General features: G+C 35.8%; 1 protein-coding gene and 1 long non-coding RNA gene across 2 annotated transcripts in view; one reads left to right on the top strand and one right to left on the bottom strand.

Moving 5' to 3' along the window:
* Nucleotides 1-12,048, bottom strand: part of LOC139966192 (uncharacterized) — an 85,652-nt gene that overhangs the window by 66,515 nt on the left and 7,089 nt on the right. The gene's annotated exons all lie outside the window — the stretch shown is intronic.
* Nucleotides 5,583-10,563, top strand: LOC139966202 (uncharacterized). Its single transcript, XR_011792506.1, has 3 exons — nt 5,583-5,757; nt 6,521-6,610; nt 6,962-10,563. It is a non-coding gene; the product is annotated as an uncharacterized lncRNA (long non-coding RNA).

The following is a 12,048-nucleotide window of genomic DNA, read 5'->3' on the forward strand; positions in this document are numbered from 1 at the left end:
TACATATAGTAATTATTATTCTTACACATGCATGTTCTATTTAGTCTATGTAGAGAAAAGATTTACAATTTTTTAAAACACTAGCCTAGTGAAGTTCGATAAGATTTTTTCTAAGGCTTAACAGTCATCCGTTTGAGTCCCAAGTATACTACATATAGTAAAATAATCGTCAACGTTTATGCTCATTTCAAAAATCATTTTAATGTTACTCTAAATGCAGTTACCAATGCACACTGAGACATGTAGTTGTCTTTTTCAAAAAATATACAGTGGTTGAGATATTTTAGAATATCAGATATTACAAATAGTACATTGAGAAATTTCCACTAAAACCACGTTTGTTTTAAAATGCAGTCCGTGAGTCAAGTGATCGTAAAACTAGCGAACGAGTTGCAATTTCAACTACTGAACTATATATAGATCGCGTATTGTATTTTATAACTTCAGTTTACTCTTTTGGCGTCCCACATGAATGGTTGGGGTCAACTTGTTTAGCCATTTCACATAGCATTATTTTGGAATTATTTTGGCCAGGTAATTCCGTAGCAGACTACAGCCGACGGGAAAAAAAAATTGGAACTACTCCAATGCCTTGAAAGAACTGGTACAAAGATGGCTTATGTCACTGGTGACTGGAATCCACTGGGGGAGGCTTTCTACAGGGATTCAAGCTTTGGATGTATCGTCAGTGTTAACGACAGGGGAGAAGATAGGAGGGGCCAGTCACATGACGAAACGATGCGTTTGTTGCATTGCGAACTCGTTTAATCTAACGGAGTCTACCATTACCAAGTACCTGTAACATTTGTTACTCCTCTACTCCCTAGACTGTTTACAGCCTATTCCTACTCCTTCCTTGTTCTGAAATGTATGCAACTCTATCTAAATCAACTTGACGGGTGCAGTAATCTGGTGTGAGATATGAATAGTAGTAATCTATGTGGAATGGATTTAAAAATGAAAATTGTCAATTTGGCATGCACACTGGAGGGAAGGGGGAATGTTTCAGTTTGAGAATTGGACTACGACTACGGGTGTTCATTCCCCTCACCCGCAACACCCTCCCCCTTTATTCAACCTTTATACAAGTGTTTATTAGCAAAAGCTTGCAAGCCCGGCTACCTGTATAGTGAGACCTAACTAATAGTTCAACATTGACTCAAAATATACTATTTGACATTTTTTTTTCTTTCTGGAGGATCCTCAAACCCTCTACATAGGGGAAGTTCCCCCTCCATTATCACATCATTTATTATAAAACGAACCAAAAAGTTCCAACATGTATAATTAATAACTACAACTAGTCCAAAAAGATTTTTTTTTTGGTATATATTTTGTTTAAATTTGATTATTGACTTTATTCCCAGGGTCTATTTGTGGGGATACATGTCCTTTGAGCAAATATGGGCAAGAATGCTTGTTTGATTGTCAGTGTGAGAATGGATCTGCTTGCGATCAAGTCACCGGTGCCTGTAATTGTACCGCTGGATTCAGAGGTCCCCTGTAAGTGACCATTATGGTTGTTGTTTACTTCTGCCTATGAAGTCTGAAGGGAAATTTGGCTATCATGTACAATATAGCATAATTTTAAAGTTTCATGCTTTGCAAGGCAGGGTTATCACCGAGTGAGCAGTTAGAAGAAAAATAACAAACTTCTGCTATGTTATTTTTGGAACTTTTTTTTGCGCAAGTGAGGTTACCAAAAGAACCACATCAGGAATATTAATGTACACACGGCCTTTAAAGAATAGGTAAAGCTGCGCTTGCCATTTTATGTTCACATGTATATTTGAGAGAGTGGAGATGGTAGGGGGAAGACAAAAATCCACATGTGCCAAGAGAGACACTGTTCGATTACTTGATGGAAAGAAAGTGACTTGCCATAGAATCATTACTACTTGCATATCCTCTTCGAATTGTACCACTTACTACAGTATGTATTCTATAACTGGTATAAATAAGATTTTGTCTTACAAATGACGAGAACTTGGAACGTATTCCTTATTGTGGTTTGATGGCAAAGAAATATACTGGAATTATGTGTGTCTATACTCTTTTAGCCAATTTTTAGTGTCCTTTCTGTTAATCAGTTTTTTTTTAGCTTAATGATAACATCTATATTACAATACTATTTGACTAATTTTTCTACAAGGTCAGTCTATAAGAAAATCGGTCGAATGCTACAATTTGAATTTGTTTGAATAATTTATAAAGTTAGATGAAACTGCTCTCTCTCAAACTCTGTTGCTTCTTCTTTCAAAAGAGTGTCCGACAGGCAAGTTCGGTGCAGGCTGTTCTGAAACCTGTCTCTGTCAGAACCAGGGCATTTGCGACTCTGTGACAGGATATTGTGAATGCAGACCAGGTACAAGGGGCAGGTATTGCGATGAGGGTTAGTTGATCTCATTAATATTCAATTCTCAATTAGCTTTAATATGTACAGCATAGAAAAAGGAAGATGAACCTTTTAATGCCCCCATCACTTCCCTCCAGAAGCAAACACAATTGTCGCCATCATCCAAGTGAGGCTAGGTGGTAACAAGTTTCAATTATAGGATGGATTTTGCATTCCATCTTCATGTATGGCTCTGCTATTCTACTTGCCTTAATCGCGCTTATTTGTAGTTAACGCGCTGAAACGCAGGCAAAATTTGGCATATCCTCCTGAGTGATGCTGCTCGATTGGTTATTGGCTGATTAAAACTTTAAAACATTTCAAAATACGTTCTCAAGTTTTACTGTGAAGTGTAGTGATGTATACGTGTGACCAATTTAGCGTAGATTAAGTTGCGCTAACAAGTTAATTTTAACATTACTTCCGCAATTGCTCGAAGCAGTATGGTCACATTATATCGTACTTTGAAGACAAGTTCGATACACAAATGCGACAGATATTGATCAAGTTATGTGGTTATCTTTATCATTGCGAGTTTGAGTGTGACTTAATACTACGGCACATGAACTTCAAGCAATTCTATAGTACCGTAACACGAGGTTTCAATAACAGTATTTGCAGTAGAAATGCAGAGTTTCTAGTTTCCTTTCTAGTTGCATGGACTAAAAAACATATAATGGGCAACTCAATTTATATGGGGTATAGTTGTTAGGTGGTCAGCTTATTGTGCACAATGATGTGGAGTGGATGATAGTGCTTTGATAATAGATTCAACTGTTTATCAACTCTACCAATTGCTCCTTCCAATGACACCACAATTGATCGAGCTGAAATACCTTACAGAGTTTCGAGTGAATGGTAATGAGAGAGCTTGATTCAATAGAGTCCATTTAATTCATCCTCGCTCACAAATGTTTCAGTCAAAGCCAAATAGATAAAATTGTGCTGTGTACGTCATTATTTGAAACGAAACTTAGCTAATCAAGCTAATTACTCATATAGTCCTGGGATGTGTTTCGCATTTTAGATTTTAAATAAAGAATCATCCAAATTGTAACTTGTTAGAAGGGTTGCAATGAAGGATCAAATGTTCAGCAAGACATAGGATACAAACAGATTTGATAGTGACACTAAATGATTACTTCTGTGCAATGTCATAGTTTGTAATTGCTTGAAATAGTTTTTAATTGCTTGACATTTTAATGCCCCTTGTCAGCATGTCCACCTGGTTACTATGGCGATGAGTGTGCCTTCGAATGTAATTGTGACGATGGAGCTACTTGTGCTGCCTATGATGGGGAATGCATCTACCCAGACTGTTTTACTGGACTATTTTGTGACGAAGGTAAAATTCCTCATTCAAAAGTTGTGTCCCTTTTTTATCGGTGTTAAACGGGCAGCCAAACTGCTTATTTGTTCTAAATTCTTAGCACATTTGTAAAACATTATATGAATCAGACATATTTTAGATGAAACAACATATGTCAGTCGAAATGACAGTAAGCTGAATGAATTTAAATGTTATGATCTGTAGATTACAACTCATATAGTTGCCCAAGTGATAATTACAATAATTGACTGCGCCACTCTTTTGAGCGCCTCTGTTCCCACAAGCATTAATATATTGCATTAATAGCTGATATTATCAATGTTACAAAATGTAATGGCAATACTCTAGAGTGCTTGTTAAACAAACATCAAAGGGATTTGACTTTTCAAAATGCATTCTTAATCTTCTTTAACATAGCCCTCACCATATGCCATTTCTCTGTGAAACATAACCAACGTTATAATGATACAATGTGGCAAAGAAGCTTCAACAAAACTACAACAAACGAACATCAAAAAATCTTCTCTCTTTTTTTCCACCATGTGTGTTTTAGTATGCACTCTAGGGTATTATGGAAAGGATTGCGATTCTGTGTGTAATTGCTCAATGAATGGCACCGTGGTATGCGACCATGTTACAGGTTGTCAGTGTCAGGTTGGACATAAAGATGTGCGATGTGAACCACGTAAGTTAATATTCCTTTCAAATGTTTACTTCGTTATTTGTAATATGATAGATCGCAAAATGTACGTAATGTGGAACCCACGCCCTCCAACAACTGGATGGACATTGTTTTCACAATATCCAATGCCAAAAATATAAGATCATTATAAGGTTGCCTAAATAATAAATGAGGCATGGTCATAAACTATCCCGTCATATCCTTGCTGGGATAGAAATGATAATGTTCCTGTGTTATATAATTTATTCTTCAACTCTTTAAGTGATTCAGATTAGTTCTTTTCATTTCAAAATTAAAATGAAAATAACTATAATCCGTTCTTCTTTGGATGTACAGTTGTAACTAATGTTCAATGTAACTTACAGTGTTCTGTGTGAATGTTTTCAATTATCTAACAACAATAAAGAACTGATTTTACCTTTGCATGAACGGAGAAATTCACATTGCGTACTCTCATCTCTTTTTTTTTTAATGTTTAAGTAAGTTAACGTAATATTGGAAAGTGTTATGAATCGTGTATAATAAATGTGAGGTCACCATGTTCTGGTTAACCCACTGGACTCTTCAAAACATATTTAGTTGTCACTATTTACTTAAGTTTTTAATGATGGTTGGTGCATAGGACACTTCATATTATAATTATAAAATAAAAAACAAGGATTGAAGCAAAAGACATCTGACGTTTGGGTCATGCACACCACAAAGCTGTTTGTATATTTGTCAAAACTGAGTTCATATTTTCAACCTAATCTTACCATTTTATGTTTTGAATGAGTTTTTGTTTGCAGTTAAAGTTGAAGTTGAAGGTTTACAGTCTTGTATGAGGCTAATGCCTCCTCACACGACTTTATAACTTAACCCCTGGTCATTGGTAACTTGTCACACCCACACACCAAAGTGTGCACAATTCAATCAATCTCTCCTGGGGCACCACAGTGCACCACAACCACGTGTCCCCCGGGGGACTTCCCATATGGTGCAGCCACAAACCGGCGCACGCAACTATATTTACAAGTTACCTCGCAGGTTCCCATTTATACACCTGGGTGAAGAGAGGCAATGGAGATAAAGCGCCTTGCCCAAGGACACAACGCAATGATCTGGCCAGGGCTCGAACCTGTAATCCTTAGATCACAAGTCCACTGCCTTAACCACTTGACCACAACGCCCTCCTTAAAGGCATTGAAGAGAGTGGAAATCGGACTGTCTTATTGGCAACCCTCATTCCTAGCGTGTTGATGGTATTGATGGCATTCATGGCATTCATTCTATGGAGAATAAAAGGAAACTGGGAAAGGAAAAGAAAACAAACAGATAGCAATAAAAATGGAAAGTGCTTCAAAAGCAACGGTTTGTACTATAACAACAATCTGAGGATGTAGTTTCTTTGTAATATACTTGATATGAATAGACGAGCAGTGGCTAGCTGTTTGGGCTGTGATAAAAAAAAAACGTAGGGCACAATCTGGGAACCTCTTTTTCTTTGTACGTATTAAATGTCCTTATCTACAAGCAAATGGGAAAATCTGTTGTAAATCCTCATGAGGGAAGATTCTGAAGAAATTTAACCGTCTCCAAATAATACTGATAAGCTAAGTTTTAACAACTATTTGTGTTACATGAACCTCAAGCAGTTCATCAGTTTGTTGGCTTCTCTCTGTTATCCATCTGTTTTTATTTGCCAGGTTTTTATATTCTTTTAATAGCATATATAATTACACTCCACCAAAGCAACGATCATATCTATATATATATATTTATATATATATATATATATATATATATATCACATTAACTTCATTAAGTTGTTATACAATACAGCTTCTATTACTTCACTTGCACGGTGTTTACTAACAAGAAAATACAACGTACGGTCCCATTTTGACTGTGTAACCACTGAACAGGTTGGGATTAAAACGGTCTCATCATATGAAATTACGTTCACTTATTACTTCATATATGATGTAACTATGGAGAAAGTACATACATTTTCAAAATCCATATATCTTCAACCTTGTGTGAGAGGTGAACAATGTTACAGCTTTAAATACTTTTGAAGATAACCCCAAGGGTTTGGTGGGGCTAATGCTCCTCTGATCTTTGTTCTCAACAGCTTTTGTTAATACGGGAGGTGATAATATTTACGATGATGTTCATTAAATATTAATAATTTGCCTGCAGTAAGGCACCATCACTATTCAAGGTAAGTTCTTAAATATTCATCTGACTTTCCATGGTATACTAAAAGTTTGTGTGTGTGTTATGTGTGTGTGTGTTATGTGTGTAATTTTTGTCCAGAATCACCCTCTAAAGTATTTTACAGTTTGTTGTGTTTATAAAGAATGATAGGATTTTCTAAATCATAAAACGTCTATCAAAATCTCCAAAGATTCGTAAATGAAGCGATACATAATATTTCCTTCCCATCGTATGAAACAGTACATTTCTCGCTAAATATAGATGCAGCCCGGACAGTTAAGCCAGAGAGAACTCTTAATCAAATTACAGTTGTATTTACCGCTTCTCGTAATAGTATAGTTTCTCTTTTTCTTAGTCTATTAACTCCCAACCCCTACCTGGAATTTACTGTAATGGAAAGAATCATTCAGCGCCTGCTTTCCAAAATCCATTGCCTCAGTACCCAGCAGTGACGGTATCATCAGCCTTATCGCTTGAAATATTGAATACGGTGCCGATGATGTCTACAGATTTGCAGAACTCAGATGAAGTATTTTACCCAGAAAGTAGTCCTAGATGTTTTCTATTTTATGTTTGCTTTTGCTTTTTCTTCTTTCTAATTTTAATCTATTCATTGCTGAATATTATAGTTTCTTCTGAGAAAAATGAAGATCATCTCACAGTCAGAATAAATAGCTTGTTAAGGTTAACATGTATTCGTTGCTTTAATTAATCAAGGTATTGCTTAAATTTTTTAGCATGAACTCCTTAGTAAGCAATATTTTTGGATATCCCATTTCGCACAATTAAATCACCTAAAAATAAGGTTCGAATGTTAGCAATCTGATCTTAATTATTAGTCCGAGACTACTGACTACTGGTAAAGCCAAAATTCATATAAACGAATGACTTTCGTGTAAGAAAATCGAATTGAAAATATATATCGTTTCACGGCTGCAACTTAAACTTAATGACAACATTTGTCGCACGATTTCTCTATTCTCTATTTATAACAATAAGACGGCAGGATTGTAGTAGTGATAAAGTCAACAGCCCTTTCTTCACTTTCTGTATAGTAAGGGAAACACTAGACAATTAATTTCGATAATATGAGGTTTTTCTCGATTCTGTTGATTTGAGGAAGAAATTGCCAACATTTATTCAATCCTTCTTATCTGATTTGCTGTATGTTTGGCAGCATTCGTCGCCTTTCATCCAGCACTATGTTTGAGAGCGCCATTTATGTATCTTTGCCCTTCCATTAAATCTTTTAAATGCTACCAAGTGAATTAATGTTATAAACAATATGAGATAAGATTGTAGTTATTTTCATTCGAATACATTTCATACAGTGCATGTTCCACAAAATCTTCATACATGCAGAACTACAGATGTGTTAGTGTTAAATTAAGCATTTAATTTTTGCTTTGTTTATTTTTCCATATTTTAATACTAAAATAATTGTTTTCTCAGTTTTGCCATATACACCTCAAGTTAACTTAAGTGAAATTGATGCACATAAGATGAAATTATTGAATTTGCTATAAACATCAAAAATGTTAATCAAAGAGAAAAAGAAATGTTGATACTTACAGTATCAGTTCAAGTGAATAAATTACCACTGATTGACAGATTCCATTTTCTCTAATTCAGACGAGTCAAACTGTGAAACCCCAAAGCGGTACACAAACAGCAATGATAGCATTTAAAAAGTAGTAGATGACCTTATTTTGCGCATGGATCATGTTTGGACCATGTCATTCAGCTTAAACTCTGAAACTGAACTAAGGCCATGTCGTACGAATCAAGATCAATTTTAAAACATTCCCATTGCAGGGGCGCAGCGAGGAATTTGCCAAGAGAGAGGCGAAGCGTGTAGGCAAACTATCTAAGCGTAGCGCCATCATGAGTTGACGTGAAGCGTAATATTTTTTGGGGGCCGAAATGCCTCCCAGATCGCTGGAAATGGCACTTCCCAGGTATTGTAAGTTGCATCTTAGCATTTTCTATTTGAAAGTACTAGCGATATCATAAACAAGAAACAAAAATATTCGCCCCCTTGCCCCCCCCCCTGGCTACGCGCCTGTCCCATTGCGAGTGTTCCTATCATGTGCCTGCAATGAAACAACTACTAGAGATCACATTGGATCGCACATTCATATCTCCTTATACAACCAGGACTTAAATAAAGTATACCTGACGCTTTGTGTTGTGGGAAGAGTAGCGTGGAACTGATATGAGCCTAATTTCGTGTCGAAATTTGGCAACAAAAGTCATTAAAAACACCTGCATCTCTACAGTTTAGGTAAAATTTCCCACAAAAAAGGTCATAAGTACAATGAACATAACTTTATTAATCATCTTTATCTTGACAGTAAGACTCAACATTTTGACATTAACACAAACACAAACTCAAAAATTGAGAAATTCGGATATTTCAAGGTCAACAGTTGATGTTGCTAGACAAAATGTCTAAACAATAGATAAGCATCGTCGAATGTTTGGTCACTTTGGGGGTTCTGGTCGCGTTTGTAAATTAAAGTGTGCTCTTTAACTTTTTAACCTCCGTGGAGGTTAAAAAGTTCTACAAGTTAGGGTATGAACAGCACGATCCGGATAAAGCAATCCCTACGAAAGAATTCATTATTATACATATCATCAGATGTATTGTATTGTAAACAGATCACACAAGATACACACGGACAGTCCAGAGGAAAACTCACGTATGGCAGATGACTGCTAAAATTTGCATTCGACTCCTATTTGAACGTTTTGCAGCAACGTTTTGAAACAACGAGGTTCTAGGTCATAGAAGCGCACAGTAAAACATTGTTCTCGTGTTAAAAGTTTAATTAAACTATTTTAGTGTTACCTTCACATCCCCTTATTTTAAGTTAGAACCTATACAGTCTAAGTTCAAAACAATAAAGTGAATATAATGTTACGCGTAACGGGATATATACGGGGAAAAAACTAAGTCGAACTGAGAGTTACTCTCCGTTTATTTGATTCCGTATTGTGTACCCTTCCAACCACCACCTTTCCCTCTCTTCCCTCTCTGCCCTCTTAGCTTAGAATTGAGACGGCACATACAAATTAGATACCAACGATTGAGAAGAGACAATTAAAGTATGCATAACATACAAAGGCAAGGGGACTGATTGCATGACAAGAGTTGCCATGGTTACATAGCAGTAGATACAACCTGTAACAATAAAGTAAACCAACACATTTTCGCTGCAAGTGTGCAACTATAACAGCACAGAGGTTTGAGTTCAGTTCACTGTAGGTACGATCTGTGACAATTTCAATTATCATTAGTATCTCGGGAACGACATCCGAAAGTTGGATGCAATATTCAACAGGGATTCTTAGAATGTGTGCGTGTTTCATGAGTCAAAAATACACTCTGTACTACGGTACTATCGTTTTCGGATAAATGAATGAGGGAAAATAAAGACAATAAAACGAAAGAGTAAATAAAAAAAAATGAGGATCACATATAATTCCACTCCCACGGCCATTCCTTTGCGCTCTCTCGAATCCATACTATCAATGTGCAACCCTGGTCATATGATATTACAGCTTGGCACAACTTTTAATTTCATGCAAAACTTCAAATATTCATAAATTAAAATTTGGATCACCGATTATGCGTGGACGTGAGGAGGGACATATTCACCAGCTTAAATGTTCGTGTGATGTGCACTTTCAACAGGTGCATTTGCACACCACACCACCCCGACCCGCCCCTCCATTTTATAATTTCTGGTGCTAACAGTGGTTCATTCGATTGTCATTTGTTTAGTATGATCCCACTAGTTTAGACCTAGTGTTGGTTGCATACAACTATGCATGGAACTGCTACTTATACAAGTAGTGGTGCCTTATCGTGTTCGGAAGCAGTTTTGGTATGGGTTTTGAGATTGCTTAGTTGCTTGTTAATAACGCTCATGGTTACGTAGTGCCTTTTTCACATTTGAAATTTTATTGCGGTCCGGTTTCGTTACATGAACTGTATATTAGTTAAGGAGTGGTTAAAATACTCTTCACGCTACATGATAATTACAGTGTAGATAGCAATAACATAAACAAAGTTTCTAGGGGTACATTATTAACATCGAGGATTTAAAACTGCATTTTTTATGCAATATGAAATTACTCTTATACAATATTTAAATATCTAAATAAAACAGTCCATACTTTTATATTTCTTATGAGAACATGATTCCCTGTTATAAACCCATGTGTAATGGTTTACCCCTACATTTATTAAGCATTTAATATCTTGATTTCTTTTACCTTCCAGACTGCATGCAAATGACAGGCAAAAACATTTCAAATCTGGATAACCCAATTTGCCTAAACAACATGTCATTTATCCATCGCATGCTTTTTATGAATGTACGTCACTTGAGAGAAATAAAAACATACAAGAACGTTAACCATAGAAAAGGATTATATATATATATATATATATATATATATATATATATATATATATATATATACACACACATATATATATATATATATATATATATATATATACACACACACACATATATATATATATATATATATAAATGTATATATATATATCAATGTATATATATATATATATATTTACAAAATAGCAGCGGAATGTTAAACAATATTTCCTTGGATGTAGACAGCATCGGTAGCATATCGAGTCACTCTGGAGGCATTGACTGATGATGGCTTCATCATTAGTGCCAAAGCATCTCTAGAGGTCATTATGATAGGACTAGATGGTGCAGTCTATTGACGTTTGATGTACCTAACAAAGCAGAACATACGTCATATACGAGTAAAAATGTGGTTTGCAACATTGGCAAGTCTGATTAAGAAAATCGAATGCAGAAACGCTCATATTCTACAGCGGAAATGTTTTTTTTTTATTTTTTTATTTACTAACGTTTTGATGACTTTTGATGGACTTTTCTTCTTCTTGCGCTGTCTTTTTTTATCAGTGGACTACATGACCAACGAAATGAGACTAATTCAATCACTTAAGGATAAAAGATGACTCCTGCACTGGAATTATCAAACCATGATTAACAATGTCACGTTATCCACTCAGGCCCGAAGGGAGGATGGGTACGGCTCATGGTGGCTAGAGCCACTTGGCCCTGGAAATTTGGAGAAGCGCTCCACAAGAAGATTAGTCCGTGCTCATTGTTATGATATATTCAGGGAGCTGCAATTGTGAATCTTAAAGGATCTTAAAGCAACCACTTACATAAGCGATACAGTATGGACATTACGTTCGACAGCTGAGAACTTACCTTACATTAAAAAGTATAAAATCCGGCATACTTTTTTCGCCTTTTGACGTAAATGCATATCATAATACATTGTTACAAGGGCCCATTGTAGCCTAACGCTAGTCACTACTAGTGAGGAACCTAATGTTATTACATAGAAAGTCTTTAAAATTTG

This window comes from Apostichopus japonicus, chromosome 4 (genome assembly GCF_037975245.1).
Source record: "Apostichopus japonicus isolate 1M-3 chromosome 4, ASM3797524v1, whole genome shotgun sequence".
Taxonomy (NCBI): Eukaryota; Metazoa; Echinodermata; class Holothuroidea; order Aspidochirotida; family Stichopodidae; genus Apostichopus; species Apostichopus japonicus.